Below are 16,978 nucleotides of genomic sequence, written 5' to 3' on the forward strand. Positions count from 1 at the left end.
ATAATTACTGGAGCACACTTCTTGCTGAAAAACAACAAAATTACTATCTAAAGGATTGATTCAGTAGAAATTCCATGGAAGAACAACCTGACTCCTTCTCTTTTTCAACCTCTGCTTAGTGCTGAACAAATCTAGCTGCTCAACTGAACCCTTTAAAGTCTACCCACAGGACACTTTCAGAGAAGTACAGAAAGGACTTGAAGTCATTGCATCCCAACTGTCTACCAAAGCACTAATCATATTTCAAAGATCAAACTCGTTTTGGTAGGTAACAGCAATATGGTTTCCAACAATATCCTAGATGTAGCTAAGATAGATGAGGCATGTCCCCTGAACCACAGGAAGGAAATTTTAAGATAGGTATTCTGTGCAACTACTATGAGAGAGAAAAAAAAAATCAGTCTTCTGGGTTTTTCTTTGTTTATTCCCCCCTTTGTACTTTCCTTTTTTCTCTTCCAGCTCTTCTTTTAAGTGCAAACTATTAAGTATGACATGGATCAGTAACTGAATTGACCTGGGCAAGTTTGACACTGTTAGGATATAGATATTCAGGCCTGTCTGCAAAGGCCTGTACTTTAAGAATTTAGGTGTATTCTTATCACTTGGCTAGTTAGAGGTATAAAAGAAAGAATCAAAATCACTGTCTGCCAGTGTAAGGTCCTTCTCTTATTGTGACAGTCTGAGGCCCTGTTCTTAGGCTAAGGCCTTTGGCTAAGCAACAGAGGCAGCCATAAGCTGGGAAGCGACCAGTCACATGCTCACATTCCAAACTAGTCCCATTGAAATAAGGTGCTATTGGGCTGTTAGGAATACAATCCTGTCCTGATAATGTCTGTCACTTCCAGAGAAAGGGAAGTGCCTAGAAGATGTAAAAGGAAACTTAGTTTGATAGCATCCTGTCTGGCAAGAACTCACTTATCAATAGCTGGGATGTGAAATCCTCACTTCTGTATTGTTTTGTCATTATAGTTCCCACTTTGCCATTGTTTGTCTGTATAATCTCTGTCTGGTTCTGTGATTGTTTCTGTCTGCTGTATAATTAAGGTGCTGGGATATAATTGGTTACATGATCATGTTACAATATGTTAGGACTGGTTAGTTAAATTTCAGGAAAATGACTGGTTAAGGTATAGCTAAGCAGAACTCAAGTTTTACTATATAGTCTGCAGTGAATCAGGAAGTGAGTGAGTGAGTGAGTGAGTGGGTGGGTGGGTGGGTGTGGGGGGGGAATGGGAACGGAGAATGGGGGAGGGGAAACTGGAATCATGTTTGGCTAAGGGCAGGAATGGGAACAGGGACACAGGTGTAAGGCTCTGTGGTGTCAGAGCTGGGAAGGGGGACACTAAGGAAGGAAACTGAAATCATGCCTGCTGGAAGTTCACCCCAAAAAACATCGAATTGTTTGCACCTTTGGACTTCGGGTATTGTTGCTCTCTGTTCATGCGAGAAGGACCAGGGAAGTAAGTGGGTGAAGGAATAAGCCCCCTAACATCTTGGTGCCAGTGACTCAGATGCATCTCATTGGATAGGTGAGTGGCAGCCTGTAAGTTCCCCTCCCCAACAGTCCGCGCAGCTGCTTGGAGGAGGTATCGCGAACTCTCATGATGGTAGTTGCAGGTTCTGGCAAGCCAGGGTAAAGGATTTTTTAGATAAATGGGTAAGGAAGAACTAGGACCCATACCAGGTGCAGGGGTCAACCTGGGATGAGATTAAAAAGGAAATGGAGGAAGTGTTAGGGGACCCAGAGGGACAGGGGGTGGCTGAGGAGCCCACCCTCCTTGGTATATGGGTAGTGGAAGAAGGTCCCTGCCCATGGGGACTGAATGCCTTCCATGGAAAGGAGGCACTTCAGTCTGCTTGTGAGAGGTTTGAAGCAAGGGCAGCATTATGGGAAGCTGCCAGTAATCTTTCAAGTTTGGTGCTGCTTCAGCAAGGGCTGCTGAAGGGTAGTAAATTAGTTAGGGGTAGTGAAAGGTGATTTGGCACAACAGGGTTTAAAGTCAAAAGCAGAGTTAACAGACTACCTTTAGAGACTGGAGCTGGGACTTGGTCCTGGGGGAGTGGAGAGAAAGAAGGGGGGGGAAAAAGTTTCAAAGTGCAACCTGCCTTTCCACACTCTTTTGTTTTTCTGAAGTTTTAATGGAGGGTACTTTGGACACTTATGTGAGATGTCAAGAAGAAAGTTTCTGTTTAATGATAAAACCCAGTTACATAAATGTAACTGTATGTGCAACTCTGTGCAGTCACATTGGATGGAAGCTTGGTAATTAAATTTTCCAAGGGGGTCAGGTAGAGTGGCTACTACCACCACTGTGCTTCTGTCCACAGAAGCCTTTACAGCTATTCTGAGGGAAAATGGGCCCTTTTCCCACAGAAATGGTCTATGAGGGACTGCTGCAGGCAGCAGGCAGAGAGAGAATCTGATCAAAATTATTTGACTTTTGGGTAATGTAATCAAAATCAATAAAGGATGTAAGGGGTTTCTATTGGAACTTAACTTGGCTGCCCCTGGTTGTGTCTAGTTGTACAAGATGGAAGTGTAATCGGGGTACAGTTGTGTAAAAGAGAGTAATCACAGTGCAAGAAATGTTAGGCAAAAGAGAATTTTATGTGGTAAAAGAAAAGGAAAAGGGGAAGAATGATGGGAACACTGAGCCTTGGCGTGGCTCTGGGGGATCAGATTGTTGCTTTGGTGGGTGTGCATGAAAACTGTGTGGGCATGGGGGAGGCAGTTACACCTTGTATAAAATTATTATGGCTAATATAATGTTATGGAGGTTAAACTATATGGAAGGAATATGCATTTTCCCACGACGTGTGCAGTGTATATTGGGGAAGGGGTAAAAGAAATGCAAATAAAACATGGTACTTAATTAAAATCCTATTAGGGCTCCAAAAGGGACCACAATAGGTTGTGCTTTCTTTCTCAGATCTCTGTGTGTTTTGGAGCAGGAGATGAAAGTGGAAAGTAATCAGAACTCTAGTGGAAGTAAAATGTTTCCCTTTTAAGACAGTGTCTGAGCTGCTAAAAGCTTTGGATCCAAAAGCAAGCTAGTAAGCCTCTGTGTAAATGCAAGTTACCTAGCTGATGGGCACAAAGGAGCTGCAAATAATGAATACATCTGGTCAGCAAACAAGCTACTAGAAGACTCAGATTATGGCCCTCCAGGAAAGGGAGGTGAAAAAACAAGTCAAGCCTGAAAATAAGGGGGACAGGTTAACCTTAAGGGGTGTGTGTGTGTGTGCGTGCGTGTGCGCGTGCGTAGTACTAAAATCTGAAGCTGTGTCTCAGCTATTACCTGAGAATAAACTTAAAGCTTGGTACAGCAGAGAAACTATTGCAAAAATGGTCTGTTGTACAAGAGGGGAAACTGAGGTACACCATCTCATGAATTTCATAAATGACCAGTGAGTGGGATAATTCACTAGCCTGACTATAGAACAAAATCAGTACAGCCTGGAGGTAATTCTTCTGTTTTTCCTGCAATTAGCAAGGAAATTTGTAAAAGAAAGTGGTATTATTATTAAGCAATAGTCTGTCCCCACCAGGGTTGTAGAGCCTTGATGATGCGTTGGAGGGGTTTTAGTTGGGGGATGAAGGTGATGGCTAGTGGCATTCTGTTATTATCTTTGTTGGGCCTGTCCTGTAGTAGGTACTTCTGGGTACTCTTCTGGCTCTGTCAATTTGTTTCTTCACTTCAGCAGGTGGGTATTGTAGTTGTAAGAATGCTTGATAGAGCTCTTGCAGTTGTTTGTCTCTGTCTGAGGGGTTGGAGCAAATGCGGTTGTATCGTAGAGCTTGGCTGTAGACGATGGATCGTGTGGTGTGGTCTGGGTGAAAGCTGGAGGCATGTAGGTAGGAATAGCTGTCAGTAGGTTTCCGGTATAGGGTGGTGTTTATGTGACCATCGCTTATTAGCACCGTAGTGTCCAGGAAGTGGATCTCTAGTGTGGACTGATCCAGGCTGAGGTTGATGGTGGGATGGAAATTGTTGAAATCATGGTGGAATTCCTCAAGGGCTTCTTTTCCATGGGTCCAGATGATGAAGATGTCATCAATATAGCGCAAGTAGAGTAGGGACATTAGGGGACGAGAGCTGAGGAAGCGTTGTTCCAAGTCAGCCATAAAAATGTTGGTATACTGTGGGGCCATGCGGGTACCCATAGCAGTGCCGCTGATTTGAAGGTATACATTCTCCCCAAATGTGAAATAGTTATGGGTGAGGACAAAGTCACAAAGTTCAGCCACCAGGTTTGCCGTAACATTATCGGGGATACTGTTCCTGACAGCTTGTAGTCCATCTTTGTGTGGAACGTTGGTGTAGAGGGCTTCTACATCCATAGTGTCCAGGATGGTGTTTTCAGAAAGATCACCGATGGACTGTAGTTTCCTCAGGAAGTCAGTGGTGTCTCGAAGATAGCTGGGAGTGCTGGTAGCGTAGGGCCTGATGAGGGAGTCTACACAGCCAGACAATCCTGCTGTCAGAGTGCCAATGCCTGAGATGATGGGGCGTCCAGGATTTCCAGGTTTATGGATCTTGGGTAGCAGACAGAATACCCCAGGTCAGGGTTCCAGGGGTGTGTCTGTGCGGAATTGACAGAACCAGAAGAGTACCCAGAAGTCACCTACTACAGGACAGGCCCAACAAAGAAAAAAACAGAACGCCACTAGCCATCACCTTCATCCCCCAACTAAAACCTCTCCAACGCATCATCAAGGATCTACAACCTATCCTGAAGGACAACCCATCACTCTCACAGATCTTGGGAGACAGGCCAGTCCTTGCTTACAGACAGCCCCCACAACCTGAAGCAAATACTCACCAGCAACCACACACCACACAACAGAACCACTAACCCAGGAACCTATCTGCAACAAACAAAGCCTGTTGCCAACTGTGTCCACATATCTATTCAGGGGACACCATCACAGGGCCTAATCACATCAGCCACACTTTCAGAGGCTCGTTCACCTGCACATCTACCAATGTGATATATGCCATCATGTGCCAGGAATGCCCCTCTGCCATGTACATTGGTCAAACTGGACAGTCTCTACGTAAAAGAATAAATGGACACAAATCAGACGTCAGGAATTATAAATTCAAAAACCAGTCGGAGAACACTTCCATCTCTCTGGTCACTCGATTACAGACCTAAAGGTCGCAATATTACAACAAAAAGACTTCAAAAACAGACTCCAAGGAGAGACTGCTGAATTGGAATTAATTTGCAAACTGGATACAATTAACTTAGGCTTGAATAGAGACTGGGAGTGGATGTGTCATTACACAAAGTAAAACTATTTCCCCATGTTTATCCCCTCCCACCCCCCCACCCCAGTTCCTCAGATGTTCCTGTTAACTGCTGGAAATGGCCCACCTTGATTATCACTACAAAAGGTTCGTCGTCCCCCCACCCGCTCTCCTGCTGGTAATAGCTCATCTGAAGTGATCACTCTCCTTACAGTGTGTATGATAACACCCATTTTTTCATGTTGTGTGTATATAAATCTCCTCACTGTATTTTCCACTGAATGCATCCGATGAAGTGGGCTGTAGCCCACGAAAGCTTATGCTCAGATAAATTGGTTAGTCTCTAAGGTGCCACTAGTACTCCTTTTCTTTTTTCTAGTGGATATAGTGTATTTGGACTCTCAGAAAGCCTTTGACAAGATTCCTCACCAAAGACTCTTAAACTAAGTAAGCCATCATGGCATAAGAGGGAAGGTCTTCTTGTGGATCAGTAACTGGTTAAAAGATAGGAAATAAAGGGTAGAAATAAATGGTCAGTTTTCAGAATGGAGTGAGGTAAATAGCCATGTCCCCGAGGGATCTGTCTTGGGACTAATGCTGTTCAATATATTAATAAATAGTCTGGAAAAAGGGTAAACAGCGAGGTGGCAGAGTTTGCAGATGGCACAAAATTGTTTGAGATAGTTAAATCCAAAGCAGAATCCAAAGGGATATCACAAAAATGGGTGAACTGGGCAACAAAATGGCAAATGAAATTCAATGCTGATAAATGCAAAGTAATGCACATCGGAAAACATAATCCCAACTAAACATACAGAGTGATGGGGGTCTAAATTAGCTGTTACCGCTCAAGAAAGAGATCTTAGAATCATTATGGATAGTTCTCTCAAACCATCCACTCAATGTGCAGCAGTTAAAAAAGCTAACAACGTTAGGATCCATTAGGAAAGGGATACATAATAAAATAGAAAATATCATAATGCCACTATATTAATCCATGGTATTCCCACACTTTGAATACTGCATGCAGTTCTGGTTGCCCCAGCTCAAAAAAGATATATTAGAAATGGAAAAAGTTCAAAGGGCAAAAAATATGATTCAGCATATAAAACAGCTTCCATATGAGGAAAGATTAAAAAGATTGGGATTGTTCAGCATAGAAAAGAGACAACTAAGGTGTTAGGACATAGATATTCAGGCCTGTCTGTAAAGGCCTATACTCTAAGAATTTAGGTGTATTCTTATCACTTGGCTAGTTATAGAGGTATAAAAGAAAGAATAAAAATCACTGTCTGCCAGTGTAAGGTCCTTCTCTTATTGTGACAGTCTAAGGCCCTGTTCTTAGGCTGAGATCTCTGGCTAAGCAACAGAGGCAGCCATAAGCTGGGAAGTGTAGGGTCACATCCTCACATTCCAACCAAGTCACATTGAAATAAGGTGCTATTGGGCTGTTAGGCATTATCAGGACAGGATTGTATTCCTATCGCCTCCAGAGAAAGGGAAGTGCCTAGAAGATGTAAAAGGAAACTTAGTTTGATAGCATCCTGTCTGGCAAGAACTCACTTATCAATAGCTGGGATGTGAAATCCTCACTTCTGTATTGTTTTGTCATTATAGTTCCCACTTTGCCATTGTTTGTCTGTATAATCTCTGTCTGGTTCTGTGATTGTTTCTGTCTGTTGTATAATTAATTATGCTGGGTGTAAACTAATTAAGGTGCTGGGATATAATTGGTTACATGATCATGTTACAATATGTTAGGACTGGTTAGTTAAATTTCAGGAAAATGACTGGTTAAGGTATAGCTAAGCAGAACTCAAGTTTTACTATATAGTCTGCAGTGAATCAGGAAGTGAGTGAGTGGGTGGGTGGGTGTGTGTGTGTGTGGGTGGAAAATGGGAACGGAGAATGGGGGAGGGGAAATTGGAATCATGTTTGGCTAAGGGCAGGAATGAGAACAGGGACACAGATGTAAGGCTCTGTGGTGTCAGAGATGGGAAGGGGGACATTAAAGAAGGAAACTGGAATCATGCTTGCTGGAAGTTCACCCCAATAAACATCGAATTGTTTGCACCTTTGGACTTCGGGTATTGTTGCTCTCTGTTCATGAGAGAAGGACCAGGGAAGCAAGTGGGTGAAGGAATAAGCTCCCTAACATAAGGGAGAATGTGATAGAGGTCTATAAAATTATGAATGGTGTGGAGAAAGTAAGGGTTATTTAACCCTTCACATAGCACAAGAACCAGAGGTCACCGAATGAAATTAACAGGCAACAGGTTTAAAACAAACAAAAGGAAGTACTTCTTTGCACAACACTCAGCTAACCTGTGGAACTCGCTGCCAGGGAATGCTGTGCAGACCAAAACTATAACTGGATTCAAAACAGAATTAGAAAAGTTCATGGAGGATAGCTATTAGCCATGATGATCAGGGATGCAACCCCATGCTGTGGGTGTCCCCAAGACTTTGACTGCCAAATGCCGGGACTGGACAACTGGGGATGGATCACTGGATGATTGCCCTTGTGCTGTTCATTCCCTTTCAAGCATCTTGCATTGGCCACTGTCAGAAGACAGGATAGTGGGCTAGACACGCCATTGGTCTGGCCATTCATATGTTTTTAGAACTTGCCCAAAATAATTCCTAGAGCATACTGTTTGTTTCTATCCATCTTACCAAGCAATCCAGATCGCTCAGTGACCTGAACTCTTCATTCTTGCACATTCCCCCAATTTTTGTGTCACCTGCAAACTTTATCAGTGATGATTTGATGTTTTTTTCCAAATCATGATAAAAATGTTTAAATAGTCTAGGGCTAAGACCCAATTCCTGCAGGACTTCACTATAAACACATTCGCTCAATGACGATTCTCCTTTTAAAATTACATTTTGAGACCTACTACTGCAGTTTCCACGGTATGCATCCGATGAAGTGAGCTGTAGCTCACGAAAGCTCATGCTCAAATAAATTGGTTAGTCTCTAAAGTGCCACAAGTACTCCTTTTCTTTTTGCAAAGACAGACTAACACGGCTGTTACTCTGAAACGTGTCATTTTGAGACCTATCAGTTAACCAGCTTTAATCCATTTAATGTGTGCCATGTTAATTTTATATTGTTCTGGGATTTTTTTTTTTTAAATCAAAATGTCATGCGGTATCAAGTCAAATGCCTTACAGAAGTCTAAGTATATTAGAACACCATTATCACCATCAACTAAACTTGTAATCCCATAAAAAAAAGTATCGAGTTATATCCTGTGAAACTATATTCCATAAACCCAGCTTGACTGGCATTAGTTATATTACTCTACTTTAATTCTTTATTAATCGAGTCCTGTATCAGACACTCTATTATCCTGCCTGAAATTGAGGTCAGACTGACAAGCCTATAATTACCCAGGTCAGGGTCATCCCATTTATCCTTTTTAAACACTGGCACAACTGTAGCTTTTTTCCAGTCTTTTGTAGCGTCCCCAGTGTTCCAAGACGTCCAGCAAGCTCCTCAACCAACTCTAACCTGCTTTAATAGTTGCTGTTTAACATCCTCCTGAGATGCTAGTAGAATCAAATGAATGTTCTCAGGCGTGACTACATCTGTTCCCCGCACCTCTGATAAAGAACAGAAATATTTATTTTCGTTATCTTTTCTCCCCAATTATGTTTTTGGCCAATACACTTTAATTAATATTGCAAACAGCAGTGGAAGGACAAGATTAATTTGCCAGTTTTCAGTACGGTTTCCTCCTTTTTCATCCTAATAATTATTTCATCATTTTGTGACTTCTGCAATAGGAGGGTATACTACTACAGAAGATTGTATACTACTCACAATCACCTTGTTACTAGAGCTGGGCAAAAAAAAATTTGACAGATTTTTCGCTGAAAAATTCTGTTTTGATACTTGAAAACTACTCACAAATATGGATAACATTAGACAAATAGCCCAGACCAAGGCAAAAATTGAGGAAAAAACAAAAACAAAAAACATTTTATTTATACTATGTCAAAACATTTAGAAACAGCATTTGAAACTCAAACTTGGCCAATTTTTACACCCTCCCCCCCCCAAAAAGATGACCACCACTTGAAAACTGCCTAAATGAACCAAAATGATGAAAAAATGTGTTTTGGACTGACCTGAAACATCTGGGTAAATGTAATTCCCCCCACCCAAATTTTTCAGTTTCAGGAAAAATTTGTTTCAATTCAAATTGAACTTGGTCCCCCCGGCCCATTTCTTCCCCACTGGATTTTGTGGTTCAGTCCCTCAAGCAAAAAAATCCATTATTTTCTCAGTTCTACTTACCACTATTAGTCTTCCGGTTAAAAAAGAAAAATATCAAAATAATTCAGCCCCAAAATGTCTTAATAAGTAAGCTCATTGTATATGGTTCTCTATAGTATTTAATTACGCAAATATTAGGCCTAGCAAACCCAAATACACCACTACTTGTGATGTTATGGTGTATATATGTGAAAAAACTTCCACAGAAGGAAGAGTTCTCTTGACTCAAACGTATGAGTTTGAAAAACAACTCAAACTTACTTCTGTTAATGTAGGAATTAGAATTCTTATCTATGTGTATGTTCTTCATACAAATCTTTCAGATTGCTCTGCTCTAGACTACAGACTATGCAAACAGGATTATGGACATCAGCATATGAAAAAGTCTGTGTTTAATGACCAACTGCAGTCACATGAAAATAAGATTGATTTATTTTTCTGGAATTTAAATCCCAACCCAAAACCCTTAATGCCACAGAAATCACAATTTCATCAATAAAGCTGCATTAAGACAGAGATCCCAAGTTTAGACATAGGTGAAGGAAAGTGTGGGCCCCTTACTGAATGAGGGAGGCAACCTAGTGACAGAGGATGTGGAAAAAGCTAATGCACTCAATGCTTTTTTTGCCTCTGTCTTCACGAACAAGGTCAGGTTCCAGACTGTTGCGCTGGGCATCACAGCATGGAGAGTAGATGGCCAGCCCTCTGTGGAGAAAGAGGTGGTTAGGGACTATTTAGAAAAGCTGGACGTGCACAAGTCCATGGGGCCGGACGCGTTGCATCCGAGAGTGCTAAAGGAATTGGCGGCTGTGATTGCAGAGCCATAGACCATTATCTTTGAAAACTCGTGGCAAACGGGGGAAGTCCCAGATGACTGGAAAAAGGCTAATGTACTGCCCATCTTTAAAAAAGGGAAGAAGGAGGATCCTGGGAACTATAGGCCAGTCAGCCTCATCTCAGTCCCCGGAAAAATCATGGAGCAGGTCCTCAAAGAATCAAACCTAAAGCACTTACATGAGAGGAAAGTGATCAGGAACAGTCAGCATGGATTCACCAAGGGAAGGTCATGCCTGACTAATCTAATCGCCTTCTATGATGAGATTACTGGTTCTGTGGATGAAGGGAAAGCAGTGCATGTATTGTTTCTTGACTTTAGCAAAGCTTTTGACTCCCACAGTCTTCTTGTCAGCAAGTTAAAGAAGTATGGGCTGGATGAATGCACTATAAGGTGGGTAGAAAGTTGGCTAGATTTTCGGGCTCAATGGGTAATGATCAATGGCTCCATGTCTAGTTGGCAGCCGGTGTCAAGTGGAGTGCCCCAGGGGTCGGTCCTGGGGCCGGTTTTGTTCAATATCTTCATAAATGATCTGGAGGATGGTGTGGATTGCACTCTCAGCAAATTTGCGGATGATACTAAACTGGGAGGAGTGGTAGATACGCTGGAGGGCAGGGATAGGATACAGAGGGACCTAGACAAATTGGAGGATTGGGCCAAAAGAAATCTGATAAGGTTCAATAAGGATAAGTGCAGGGTCCTGCACTTAGGACGGAAGAACCCAATGCACAGCTACAGACTAGGGACCGAATGGCTAGGCAGCAGTTCTGCGGAAAAGGACCTAGGGGTGACAGTGGACAAGAGGCTGGATATGAGTTAACAGTGTGCCCTTGTTGCCTTGTAGGCCAATGGCATTTTGGGATGTATAAGTAGGGGCATAGCCAGCAGATCGAGGGACGTGATCGTCCCCCTCTATTCGACATTGGTGAGGCCTCATCTGGAGTATTGTGTCCACTTTTGGGCCACACACTACAAGAAGGATGTGGATACATTAGAGAGAGTCCAGCGAAGGGCAACAAGAATGATTAGGGGTCTGGAACACATGACTTATGAGGAGAGGCTGAGGGAACTGGGATTGTTTAGTCTGCAGAAGAGAAGAATGAGGGGGGATTTGATAGCTGCTTTCAACTACCTGAGAGCTGGTTCCAGAGAGGATGGTTCTAGACTATTCTCAGTGGTAGAAGAGGACAGGACAAGGAGTAATGGTCTCAAGTTGTAGTGGGGGAGGATTAGATTGGATATTAGGAAAAACTTTTTCACCTGGAGGGTGGTGAAACACTGGAATGCGTTACCTAGGGAGGTGGTAGAATCTCCTTCCTTAGAAGTTTTTAAGGTCAGGCTTGACAAAGCCCTGGCTGGGATGATTTAATTGGGGATTGGTCCTGCTTTGAGCAGGGGGTTGGACTAGATGACCTCCTGAGGTCCCTTCCAACCCTGATATTCTATGATTCTAAGCACAAGGCACTTTTGCAGCTCCTCTACATCCAGCTCTTTTTCTGTGGTTGCTAGCAAGGAATCCTTGCTGGTCTTCCCTTCTCTCTTTTCGGGGCATTTTCAAGCGTATGCTACTGACACTCAACCTATTTTGGCCCCATTCAGATCACAAGATTGTGCTGAGTCTTGAGACTCTTGGCTGTAAGGGGGAATCATCATGCCAGGGAACACCTGCTATGTAGATTCTGTGACATTGCACTCCATGTGATTTTACGAAAATATGTTAACGAGTGTGAATATAACATAACTGGAATATGCTTCATGCAAAAGGTCTTTTGTAAGGTATCATTACAAAGCTTATAATCTACTGAGTGTGGCCATCTTATTTGTATAAATGTATCATTCTTGCATCTGAAACTAGAAATATGAAAATATAACTCTGAGGTCCTACTAAAAGAACAGGAGTACTTGTGACACCTTAGAGACTAACAAATTTATTTGAGCATAAGCTTTCGTGGGCTACAGCCCACTTCATCGGATGCATGCAGTGGAAAATACAGTAGGACAATTTTATATACACATAGAACATGGAACAATGGGTGTTACCATGCACACTATAAGGAGAGTGATCAGTTAAGGTGAGCTATTACCAGCAGGAGGGGAAAAAAAACCTTTTGTAGTGATAATCAAGATGAGCCATTTCCAGAAGTTGACAAGAACATGTGAGGAACAGTGCGGAGGTGGGGGGGGAACAAACATGGGGAAGTAGTTTTATTTTGTGTAATGATTTCTTGATTACAGACCTAAAAGTCGCAATATTACAACAAAAAAACCTTCAAAAACAGACTCCAACGAGAGACTGTTGAATTAGAATTAATTTGCAAACTGGACACCATTAAATTAGGCTTGAATAAAGACTGGGAGCAGATGTGTCATTACACAAAGTAAAACTATTTCCCCATGTTTATTTTTCCCCCCTACTGTTCCTCACACATTCTTGTCAACTGCTGGAAATGGCCCATCTTGATTATCACTACAAAAGGTTTTTTTTCCTCTCCTGCTGATAATAGCTCACCTTAACTGATCACTCTCGTTATACTGTGCATGGTAACACCCATTGTTTCATGTTCTTTGTGTATATAAAATCGTCCTACTGCATTTTCCACTGCATGCATCCGATGAAATGGGCTGTAGCCCACGAAAGCTTATGCTCAAATAAATTTGTTAGTCTCTAAGGTGCCACAAGTACTCCTGTTCTTTTTAAAGATACAGACGAACACGGCTGCTACTCTGAAACCTGAGGTCCTACTGTAATTATGCAAAGTGTAGGCCATTAATGGTGGTTTGGAATCTTGATGGCTCCCATCAACTAGGACAATTGGTTGTCAATGGCTGTTTACTTGCAAGCCTTCCTGTGAGTCAGGCCAGGAAGAATGAAGACCTGGGGTCTCACAGGACACATGACCATGTCACCTGGTACTGGAATCTATCTTAAACCTGGTGCTTTTCCATTTAGGAGGAGGGATGGGAACCCAGAAAGACAAAAGATTCCTGCCTTGTGCCAAAGCTCTATAAGGGGGTGGAACTGAACAAAATGGGTTCCAGCCATGAAAAATGCCCTATTTACTACCAGAGCTGGAGCTAACAAGAACTGTACCAGGGGAAAGGATTGGGCCCAGTCTAGGAGGAAGTCCAGTCTGTGAAAGAAGCTTATTGGAACATCTCTGAGGGTGAGATTTTTATCTGTAATCAGTTTCTTAATGTATTAGGCTTAGACTTGCATGTTTTGTTTTATTTTGCTTGGTAACTTACTTTGTTCGGTCTGTTATTACTTGAAACCACTTAAATCCTACTTTTTATACTTAATAAAATCACTTTTGCTTATTAATTAACCCAGAGTAAGTAATTAATACCTGGGGGAGCAAACAGCTGTGCATATCTCTCTCTGTGTTATAGACGGCGGACAATTCATGAGTTTATCCTGTATAAACTTTATACAGAGTGTAAAGGATTCATTTAGGGTTTGGATCCCATTGGGAGCTGGGTGTCTGGGTGCTGGAAACAGGAGCACTTCTTAAGCTGTTTTCAGTTAAGTCTGCAGCTCTGGGGCGCGTGGTTCAGACCCTGGGTCTGTGTTGGAGCAGACTGGCATGCCTGGCTCAACAAGGCAGGGTTCTGGAGGCCCAAACTGGCAGAGAAAACGGGCTCAGAGATAGTGTCAGCACATCAGGTGACAGTCCCAAGGGGGTTTCTGTGATCGAACCCGTCACAGACTCCATAAAGAAACTGATGCAGTGTTGCTATGATAAAACTGGCCCCTTTCCAAGCTTAAATGCTAGATTTAAGAAAGTGGCACCAGTTTGAAGAACTTCTCAAAAGCTGTCTGAAATGACCTTTGCCTTTAGTGGCTCCTGTACTGGCTAAAGTTCTAGAGTGTTTAAGACATCAGAGTTTTCTTCAAGCCTGGAGCCATCTTGACTGCTGGCATCAGATTTGACACATTGGGATTAAGGCCTCAATCACCAAGATCCTCAAATGCTTGGTACTGGGAAAAAAGGCCTTCGTGGCTCCCTCCAACAGTTGCAGTTTGAGGTAGCTCTTGAATTCAACATGTGCATTTGGAAAAAGCCCAACATATGGAGCAGCATTCAGGATCATGCCTCTGCCCCAGCTGAATCAGCAGATACTGCACTCGTTTCAACCAAGACATGGTGACCTCACTGAAAGGACATGGTTTAATACTGGACTTCGTACATGCCTTGAAACAAGAAGGAAGGCCCAACCCTAAGCAGGAGAGGCTCAAAGAAAAAAGGCCTAACAAGGCTCAAGTTGTGGGCACACTTATTGCCATCTTTTAACACTATTAAAATTAGACAAACTAGCTAATTAGTTAAAATGAAAAAGACATACCTAGAAATTCCCTACATGGGACGCAACAGGGTAACTTAACACCACTGAGTTCTTGCTCAAGGTCTATGGTAGTCGGAAGGAACTGAATGACAGCTGTGGCTAAGCTCCCTAATATAAGAAGTTTGGAGGTGGGGCACATGAAATTAAGCAGGGTCTGCACACAATCTTGATGGACACCACTGTCAAAGTTCTGATGGTGTATGCATAACTTACAGAGGAAATGAATACATCCAATGGATGAAGAACAGATTCAGAATCTAACCTTTTATGGAAGGTCATTATTGCTATAATATTTGGGGTGTAGACTACCCCTGCATAGTCTTCCTGTGGACTTTTTTCTCATGTGCAGTGAAATCTCAGTGGTTCTGCTGCTGTTTGAAACTTATATGCCTGTGGAAGACTGAGTATGGCTAAGGCTCCGATTCTTTAATGGAGGTAGCAGAAGTTACAGATTCCATGACTTTCTGCAACCTCTGTGACTTCCGCAGAGGCTGGTGTGGCTGCCTCTAGAGCCACCCGAGCAGTTGGCATGACTGGCAGTCCCCGTGGCCAGCCGCACTGACCACTGCTCAAAAGGCTCCGGGCCAACTAGCTCTGGGAACCGCCCGAGCAGTGGCTGGTGCAGCTGGTCCCATCGACCACACGAGCAGTGGTCCTGGGGGCCAACCCAGAACCAGCTGCACTGGCCACTGCTTGGGCAGCCCTGGGCAGTTGGCTCTGGGGACCGCCTGAGCAGCGGCTGGTGCGACTGGCTCCGGGGACTGCCCAAGCAGCGGTCCTTGGGGGAGGCCCCACGGAGCATCTGAGCATTGGTCCCTGGGACTGCCCCGGGCCAGCCGCACCAGCCGCTGCTCGGGCGGCCCCAGGCAGATGGCTCCAGGGACAGCTGGAACAGCAGCCAGTGTGGCTGACTCTGGGAAGCTCCCGAGCAGTGGCCTGGGGGGTGCCTGGGAACCGCCGGAGCAGCAGCGGTTCCAGGGCAGCTGGAGGCCATCTGGAGAGTGGTTCCCCAGGAACAGTGGCCAGGGGCAGTCAACCAGCATTGGAGCAGCCCTCCCCGCCCCCCAGCTGGGGTCCCCCCGGAGCAGCGGGACCCCAGAAGTAGAGATTTAGTCAGAGATATATTTAGTCAGAGATATTTTTAGTAAAAGTCATGGACGGGTCACGGGCCATGAATTTTTATTTATTGCCCATGACCTGTCCATGACTTTTACCAAAAATACCTGTAACTACCTCTTAGCCTTAAGTATGGCCGATTTGTCATTCAAAATAATCTTTTCGTTTAGTTATGCCTTAGCTTGGGAAAGAGTGAGAATGAGAGAGATCAGGGGCCCCCTCACTTTCCTGTGGGCCTCCTAAGGTCTGCATGGAAGTGAGGATCTCCATGTAGCCTTAGGAATTTCACTGGCCCTCCCTGCAAACCTTCTGGTAGATTTTTGCATAGCATCCTCAGTTTCCATTTTGGACACCTATTTCTGCAAGGAAAAGACTAAAGATTTACTTTGTTTTTAAATGATAGAATAGTCACTTACCTAACAATAACTGTGGTTCTTCCAGATGTGGTATCCTTATGTATATATTTTACTTTTGGTGTGCATGTACCCCATGCACTCAGTTGGAACTTTTTGGCCAGATGCATCTGTTGGGGCAGCACTCAATACCTTGAGTGCCTTCATGCCCCGCACCCAAGGGAGTACAAAGTGCAATAAGGCCAACCAACCCTCAATTCATTGACAACAGAGAATCCATGTGGTACTAGACTCTGCAGTAGAAGAAAAGGAGGGAAGGTAATGGAATATGTATGGACAACATCTCTAAAAGCCACAGCTACTGTAAGATCAATAATCCTTCTTTGAGTGCTTACCCAAATACATTCCACTCTACGAGACTCGCAAGCTTTACTTTGATATATCAGAGGTGGGTGATTCGTGTCTATATGAATAAAGATGAAGACAGCTGTACAAAAACAGGCAACTGACCTAGATGCCTCTACAAAAGAATATTTAGTAAAAGTATGTACTGATCCCCAAGCAGCAGCTCTACATGTATTGGAGGTAGGAACATTTCTAAAAGAAGCCTCAGAAGCTGCTTGTGCTCAAGTGGAAAGAGGCTTGATCTGCCCAGAAGGTTCTAAACTAACTAGCCGATAACAGGAGTTTAAAGTAATCCAAGACCCATTTTGATAATCTTTGGGAAGACATCGCTTGAACCTTCATTCTCTTTGCAAAGGCAGTAAATAGTTTCAGGGAAAGAATTTAG

The 16,978-nt window shown here is 43.4% G+C and overlaps 1 protein-coding gene across 3 annotated transcripts in view; it reads right to left on the reverse strand.

The window, feature by feature from the left end:
- Window positions 1–16,978, reverse strand: part of WWP1 (WW domain containing E3 ubiquitin protein ligase 1) — a 171,134-nt gene that overhangs the window by 96,817 nt on the left and 57,339 nt on the right. The window lies entirely within an intron of this gene.

Source organism: Eretmochelys imbricata, chromosome 2 (genome assembly GCF_965152235.1).
Source record: "Eretmochelys imbricata isolate rEreImb1 chromosome 2, rEreImb1.hap1, whole genome shotgun sequence".
Classification (NCBI taxonomy): domain Eukaryota; kingdom Metazoa; phylum Chordata; order Testudines; family Cheloniidae; genus Eretmochelys; species Eretmochelys imbricata.